Source organism: Scardinius erythrophthalmus, assembly GCF_964197995.2.
Source record: "Scardinius erythrophthalmus genome assembly, chromosome: 3".
NCBI lineage: Eukaryota > Metazoa > Chordata > Actinopteri > Cypriniformes > Leuciscidae > Scardinius > Scardinius erythrophthalmus.
In genome coordinates this window covers 23,172,852-23,181,890 of record NC_138223.1, presented here as the reverse complement: position 1 = coordinate 23,181,890, position 9,039 = coordinate 23,172,852, and positions in this window count along the sequence as shown.

The window sequence follows — 9,039 nt, the reverse complement described above, 5'->3', positions numbered from 1 at the left end:
TAAATGGTGTATAATTACATTTTTAGAAGTTATGAGATGTTTCCTGCTTCCTTTTTGACATTAATTTAATCCCTCGCCATAGCAAAACCGCTTGAGATATTCAATATCCGTTTACAATTTAGCATCATTAATATATTTGTATCATGTTGAAAAAGTTTGGTGGGAATAAAATAAACCTTTTAGGAGGAGTAACTAAAAACTCAGAGGCTGATTTAACAAAAAATCCATATTCAGACCAAAATATCTGACACCCTGTTGGTCGTAGCTAATAACTGTCAATTAGAAAGTTGTCCGGCTCGATGAGACCAATATACGTACTGATTTTTGTAATTGTGGGTAAAACTAACCCCCCCACTTTTGTCAAAAACATTTTGAAAGTGACACACTTCCTGCTGCCAGTTGGTGGCGCTATAACTTTGACTCACAATAGTCACATCCATCTGATCGGCCTCTTACCACGAACACACTGCTGAAGTTTCATCAAGATCAGTTAATGTGTGCAGAAATTATAACACTTCGTGTTTCTCTTTTCTCGCCATAAATTCGTGTCCTCGCCACGGCCAAACCGTTTGAGATATCAAAAATCCGTCCGCAATTTAGCATCCTCAGTGTCTTGACTTCATGCACACCGAGTTTGGTGGCGATTTAATTAATTCTCTAGGAGAAGTGTTTCAAATTCCACAGCAAGCGTTCTCCAAACAACCCATAATTGCCGACTTCCTGTTGGGCTGGCGTAAAATTTAGAGCACGAAAGTTGTTCGGCCCGATGAGATCTATATGTGTACCGAGTTTCATATCATTACATGCAAGTGTGTTTGATTTATGGGCAAGTGTTCGGATCCCGTTCCAGGGGGCGCTGTTGAGCCCCCCTGCCACGCCCGGGTACCAGCTTAAGCCCGGCCCTGATGGCCGCGGGTTCTGACCTGTGTGCAAAGTTTCAAGAGTTTTTGAGCACGTTAAAGGCCCCAAAAGCCCCTGAAACCTTGAAAAACAGGAATTTTAAACAAATCTCACTCAAAAGACAAATCCCCCCACCCCTCACACACACAGAGACGCAGAGGCAGAGAGAGAGAGGGAGAGAATTCTCCAAAAAATCACATTCAAACCAAAATATCTCACTTCCTGTTGGTCACAGCTTATGACTATAAATTAGAAAGTTGTCCGGCTTGATGAGAACAATATACATAACGATTTTTGTGACTCTACTTAAAACTAAGCCCCCATTTTTGACTAAAGGTGGCGCTACTGAGCCCCTCACCACGCCCGTTTCTGAAACTTTGCACATGTCTACTGGATAATAAATGTGATGTGTCTGTCGAGTTTCATCCAATTTCAAGTATGTTAAGAGTCTCAAAAGCATCTGAAAAGAATATTAAAGTTTGATGCATTGCCACGGCAACAGTATTTAAGATATCAATAAACCTTTCACAGGTCTACATCTGCCGTGTGTCTACATTATACACATAAAGTTTGAAGCAAATCGGGTAAAAATAAGAGGGTGATTTCAAAGCATTTTGAAAGTGACACACTTCCTGCTGCCAGTTGGTGGCGCTATAACTTTGACTCACAATAGTCACATCCATGTGATCGGCCTCTTACAACGAACACACTGCTGAAGTTTAATCAAGATCAGTTAATGTATGCAGAAGTTATAACACACTTCCTGTTTCCATTATTCGCCATAAATTCGTGTCCTCGCCACGGCCAAACCGTTCGAGATATCAAAAATCCGTCCGCAATTTAGCATCCTCAATGTCTTGACTTCATGCTGACTGAGTTTGGAGGCGAATGGATGAGTTCCCTAGGAGGAGTACATTAAATTCCACAGCATGCATTTCCAAACAACCCATAATAGCCGACTTCCTGTTGGGCTGGCGTAAAAAGTAAAAGTACGAAAGTTGTTTGGCCCGATGAGATCTATATGTGTATTGAGTTTCATATTATTACATGCAAGCTTGTCTGATTTATGGACCAAGTTTTCGGACCCCGTTCAAGGGGGCGCTGTTGAGCCCCCCTGCCACGCCCGGGTACCAGCTTCAGCCCGGCCCTGATGGCCACAGGTTCTGGCCTGTGTGCAAATTTTCAAGAGTTTTCGAGCATGTTAAAGGCCCCAAAAGTGCCCGAAAGTTTGACAGAAAAATAAGAAGAATAATAATAAATATAGCTGCGAGCAGCGATTACGGGCCCAAGCCGGTGGCACCGCAACCCCGGTGCCTTTAGTTACCTAAAGGCACCGGGGTGGCGGTGCCCCCGGCTTTGGCCCTTCATCGCTGCTCGCAGCTATATTTATATATATATATATATATATATATATATATATATATATCTTTAATGTATTTTTATCATGTTGAAAAAGTTTGGTGTGAATAAAATAAACCACTTAGGAGGAGTAGCTAAAGTCTGACATATCCAAAAAATACACATTCAAACCAAAATATCTGACTTCCTGTTGCTCGGAGCTAATGACTGTAAATTAGAAAGTTGTCCGGCTTGATGAGAACAATATAGGTACTGATTTTTGTAACTGTGGGTAAAAGTAACCCCCCCACTTTTGTCAAAAACATTTTTAAAGTGACACACTTCCTGCTGCCAGTTGGTGGCGCTATAACTTTGACTCACAATAGTTACATCCATCTGATCAGCCTCTTACCACGAACACACTGCTGAAGTTTCATCAAGATCAGTTAATGTGTGCAGAACTTATACCACTTCGTGTTTCTCTTTTCTCGCCATAAATTCGTGTCCTCGCCACGGCCAAACCGTTCGAGATATCAAAAATCCGTCCGCAATTTAGCATCCTCAATGTCTTGACTTCATGCTGACCGAGTTTGGAGGTGATTGGATGAATTCTCTAGGAGGAGTACATCAAATTCCACAGCATGCGTTTTTCAAACAACCCATAATAGCCGACTTCCTGTTGGGCGGAGCTAATAACTTAGATTGCGGAAGTTGTTCGGCCTGATGAGATCTATATGTGTACCGAGTTTCATATTAATTCATGCAAGCGTGTTTGAAATATGGACCAAGTTTTCGGACCCCGTTCAAGGGGGTGCTGTCGAGCCCCCCTGCCACGCCCAGGTACCAGCTTCAGTCCGGCCCTGATGGCCGCAGGTTCTGACCTGTGTGAAAAGTTTCAAGAGTTTTTGAGCACGTTAAGGGCCCCAAAAGCCCCTGAAACCTTGAAAAACAAAGATTAAATGGAATAGACAAATCCCCCCCACCCCCTCCACACACACACACACACACAGAGAGAGAGAGAAAATTCTCCAGAAAATCCACATTCAAACCAAAATATCTGACTTCCTGTTGGTCTGAGCTAATGACAATAAATTAGAAAGTTGTCCGGCCTGATGAGAACAATATACGTACCAAGTTTTGCGATTCTAGGAAAAACTAAGCCCCCATTTTTGGCTAAAGGTGGCGCTACTGAGCCATTCCACCACGCCCATTTCTGAAACTTTGCACATGTCTACTGGATAATAAATGTGATGTGTCTGTCGAGTTTCATGCAATTTCAAGTATGTTAAGAGTCTCAAAAGCTTAAAAAAAGAATATTAAAGTTTGAAGCATTGCCACGGCAACAGTATCTAAGATATCAATAATCCTTTCTCAGGTCTACATCTGCCGTGTGTCTACATTATACACATAAAGTTTGAAGCAAATCGGGTAAAAATAAGAGAGTGATTTCAAAGCATTTTGAAAGTGACAAACTTCCTGCTGCCAGTTGGTGGCGCTATAACTTTAACTCACAATAGTCACATCCATGTGATCGGCCTCTTACAACGAACACACTGCTGAAGTTTCATCAAGATCAGTTAATGTATGCAGAAGTTATAACACACTTCCTGTTTCCATTATTCGCCATAAATTAGTTTCCTCGCCACGGCCAAACCGTTCGAGATATCAAAAATCCGTTCGCAATTTAGCATCCTCAATGTCTTGACTTCATGCTGACCGAGTTTGGAGGCGAATGGATGAATTTCCTAGAAGGAGTACATTAAATTCCACAGCATGCGTTTCCAAACAACGCTAAATAGCCAACTTCCTGTTTGGCTGGCGTAAAACTTAGAGCACGAAAGTTGTTCGGCCCGATGAGATCTAAATGTGTACCGAGTTTCATATTATTACATGCAAGCGTGTTTGATTTATGGACACGTGTTTGTATCCCGTTCCAGGGGGCGCTGTCGAGCCCCCCTGCCACGCCCGGGTACCAGCTTCAGTCCGGCCCTGATGGCCGCGGGTTCTGACGTGTGTGCAAAATTTCAAGAGTTTTCGAGCATGTTAAGAGCCCCAAAAGTGCCCGAAAGGTTGACAAAATAATAATAATAATAATAATAATAATAATAAATAAATAATCCTACCGGAAACAATAGGGCCTTCGCCCTTTCAGGGCTTGGGCCCTAATAATCCTAACGAAAACAATAGGGCTCTGCGCCCTTTCAGGGCTTGGGCCCTAATAATCCTACCGGAAACAATAGGGCCTTCGCCCTTTCAGGGCTTGGGCCCTAATAATCCTACCGAAAACAATAGGGCCTTCGCCCTTTCAGGGCTTGGATGTAATATTGCATGTAATAATATGAAACTCAGTACACATATAGATCTCATCGGGCCGAACAACTTTCGTGCTCTAAGTTTTACACCAGCCCAACAGGAAGTCGGTTATTATACGTTGTTTGGAAAACGCATACAATGGAATGTGAAATACTCCTCCTAGGGAATTCATCCGATCACCACCAAACTCGGTGTGAATGAAGTCAAGACATTGAGGATGCTAAATTGCGGACGGATTTTTGATATCTCGAACGGTTTGGCCGTGGCGAGGAAACGAATTTATGGCGAATAATGGGACACAGGAAGTGTGTTATAACTTCTGCATACATTGACTGATCTTGATGAAACTTCAGCAGTGTGTTCGTTGTAAGAGGCCGATCACATGGATGTGACCTTTGTGAGTCAAAGTTATAGCGCCACCAACTGGCAGCAGGAAGTGTGTCACTTTCAAAATGCTTTGAAATCACCCTCTTCTTTTTACCTGATTTGCTTCAAACTTTATGTGTATAATGTAGACACACTGCAGATGTAGACCTGTGAAAGGATGATTGATATCTTAGATACTGTTGCCGTGGCAACGCTTCAAACTTTAATATTCTTTTTTGATGCTTTTGAGACTCTTAGCATGCTTGAAATTGGATGAAACTCGACAGACACATAACACTTATTAGCCAGTAGACATGTTAAAAGTTTCAGAAAGGGGCGTGGTGAAATGGCTCAGTAGCGCCACCTTTAGTCAAAAATGGGGGCTTAGTTTTTCCTAGAATCACAAAACTTGGTAGGTGTATTGTTCTCATCAAGCCGGACAACTTTCTAATTGACAGTTATTTGCTATGACCAACAGGGTGTCAGATATTTTGGTCTGAATATGGATTTTTTGCTAAATCAGCCTCTGAGTTTTTAGTTACTCCTCCAAAAAGGTTTATTTTATTCCCACCAAACTTTTTCAACATGATTAAAATATATTAATGATGCTAAATTGTAAACGGATATTGAATATCTCAAACGGTTTTGCTATGGCGAGGGATTAAATTAATGTCAAAAAGGAAGCAGGAAACATCTCAACATAACTTCTAAAAATGTAATTATACACCATTTATTTTTATGTAAAATGATACAAATATTAGAACTAAACCCATTTTATTCTGTTTTTGCAATTCAAGGAGTATGAAAAAGTTAAAAACAGGCTATTTAGTGCTATTTGGTTCAACAAAAAATCAAACATAGGGCTATACTGCCCTCTTGTGTCCAAAAGGATATTAAAATAGTATATAAAACGTTTTACTAGGTAGGCCTATTGTATTTAAATATAAATGTATTAGGTATATGACTGTGTGAGTATATTTTCCCATCGGTTAATCGACGTGTGACACGAGCGGGTGCTTTTAAATCGCTAATATAAAAGTGAAAGTAAAAAACAGAGGTCCGCACGGACATTGATAATGGTGCACGTTGGAAAAAATGATACTTTTAAACATAACACTAAACCGCCATCAGGTGTCGCCAGGCGACCATCTTAATGAGCGAGTCATTGATTCATTCGTTCAAATGATTCGTTCGAATGACTGAGTCATTCATGATTGAGACAGATGTTTATGGATTGACCATTGAATCTTTGAGTCAACCGATTCGTTTCAAAATGCTGAATCATTAAGTAATGAGAAAACAAGTTGCTGTGAGATGCGCGATGGTTCTGCTGATCTTTGTTTAACTATTTTTGCTGCTGAAACAGAACAAAAACAGTCAATATTGCATCTAAAATGTAAGTGACTTAATTGTAACTGTTTATTAACCTGTTTTATGAAATCAATGTCACAGTTTCAATTGTGATAGTATTCAGGAAATAGTTGCCTACTCGTCAAATGAGGTTGCTTAACTCTATCATATGTTAGAAAATATATAAAAACTCCATATTTGTAATTTTTATAGTCAGTATGTTGTTGACTGCGTTGCGTTTTTGTTTGCTGCGCTCATTTGTTTACAATTCTCCTGGAGAAGCAGCATGAGCCTCAGCAGGGCAACATTGTTACCATTGATCAGTAATACATTTATTATTAACTGCTGATTGCAACTTAAAATGGATGTAATGAAATTAGAATAATCTCTCGTTTTAGTGATTCCCAAGTTATTTTTTTGTTATTGTCGTTCTAATCAGGCTATACTCTGGTCTGGCAAGTAAAATTCTCTTTCAGGTAGGCCTATTGTATTTATATATAAATATATTAGGGATGTGACTGTGATAAAATTTTCCCACCAGTTAATCGATGTGTGACACCGCTGAGGGCTTTTAAACCGCTAACTTAAAAGCTAAAGTAAAATACAGACGTCCGCACAGACATTGAGTAGAGCGAGCATTTTCAATGTATGCCTATGGAAGTAGGAATGAACTTAAACATTTTATTTGTTTTTATGTGTCCACTGTTCAACCGCAACCGCGTCACACACACACACACATTCCAGAATTGCAAGCCTGTTCATTATAGCCCTAATACAATATAATAATAAAAATAGTCAACCTAACATATACGAATTACACTGCTCTGTTTAAATAGTCAGTAGTACAATTTGTACCATTCACAGTAAGCAGAGCTCCACTGTGATGTTTCCAAGCACATTTTTGCGCGTGTGAAGAGGATGATTTTTTCTATCGATATTGGAACACGAGTGAAGTACAAAGCCTATAATAAAGAACAGTTTAACATCCAAATACATCGCAAATATTGAAATTTTTTATTCTAATGAGAGGGTTACGTGAGACTTAGGGGCCGCGGGTTCTGACCTGTGTGCAAAGTTTCATGAGTTTTTGAGCATGTTAAAGGCCCCCAAAGCCCCCGAACCCTTGAAGAACAATAATAATAATAATAAATATAGCTGCGAGCAGCGATGGAGGGCCAAAGCCGGCGGCACCGCCATCCCCGGTGCCTTTAGGTTACTAAAGGCACTGGGGTTGCGGTGCCACCGGCTTGGGCCCGTAATCGCTGCTCGCAGCTATATTTATTATTATTATTATTGTTCTTCAAGGGTTCGGGGGCTTTGGGGGCCTTTAACCAGTGTGTTCGTTGTAAGAGGCCGATCACATGGATGTGACTATTGTGAGTCAAAGTTATAGCGCCACCAACTGGCAGCAGGAAGTGTGTCACTTTCAACATGCTTTTGACAAAAGTGGGGGGGTTAGTTTTAACTAGAGTAAAAAAGAATAGTTTGTATATTGTTCTCATCAAGCCGGACAACTTTCTAATTTACATTCATTAGCTCCTCCCATCAGGAAGTGAGATATTTTCATGTGAATGTGGATTTTTTTGCAAAATCAGCCTCTGAATTTTTAGCCACTCCTCTTAAACTATTTATTTTATTCCCACCAAACTTTTTCAACATGATGAAAATACATTAAAGATGCTAAATTGTGAACGGATATTGAATATCTCAAACGGTTTTGCTATGGTGAGGGATTAAATTAATGTCAAAAAGGAAGCAGGAAACATCTCATAACTTCTAAAAATGTAATTATACACCATTTATTTTTATATAAAATTATACAAATATTAGAACTAAACCTATTTTATTCTTTTTTTGCAATTCAAGAAGTATGAAAAAGTTAAAAACAGGCTATTTAGTGCTATTTGGTTCAACAAAAAAGCAAACATAGGGCTATACTGCCCTCTTGTGTCCAAAAGGATATCCAAATAGTATATAAAATGTTTTACTAGGTAGGCCTATTGTATTTAAATATAAATTTATTAGGTATATGACGGTGAGGATATTGTCCCATTGGTTAATCGATGTGTGACACGAGCGGGTGCTTTTAAATCGCTAATATAAAAGTGAAAGTAAAAAACGGACGTCCGCACTGACATTGATAATGGTGCACACACGTTGGAAAGAAAGATACTTTTAAACATAACACTAAACCGCCATTAGGTGTCGCCAGGCGACCGTCTTAATGAGCAAGTCATTAATTCATTCGTTCAAACGATTCGTTCGAATGACTGAGTCATTCATGATTGAGACAGATGTTTATGGATTGGTCATTGAATCTTCGAGTCAACCGATTCGTTCAAAATGCTGAATCATTCAGAAATGAGAAAACAAGTTGCTGTGAGATGTGCGATGGTTCTGCTGTGATCTTGGTTTAACTATTTTTGCTGCTGAAACAGAACAAAAACAGTCAATATTACATCTTAAATGTAAGTGACTTAATTGTAACTGTTTATTAACCTGTTGATGAAATCAACGTCGCAGTTTCAATCGTGATTGTATTCAGGAAACACAGCCTACTCGTCAAGTGAGGTTGCTCTTATCATGTTATAAAATATATAAAAACTCCATATTTGTAATTTTTATAGTCAGTGTGTTGTTAACTGGGTTTATTTTTTGTGTGCTGCGCTCAGTTGTTTACGTTTCTCCTGGAGAAGCTGCACGAGCCTCAGCAGCGCAACCTTGTTACCATTGATCAGTAATACATTTATTATCAACTGTTGATTGCAACTT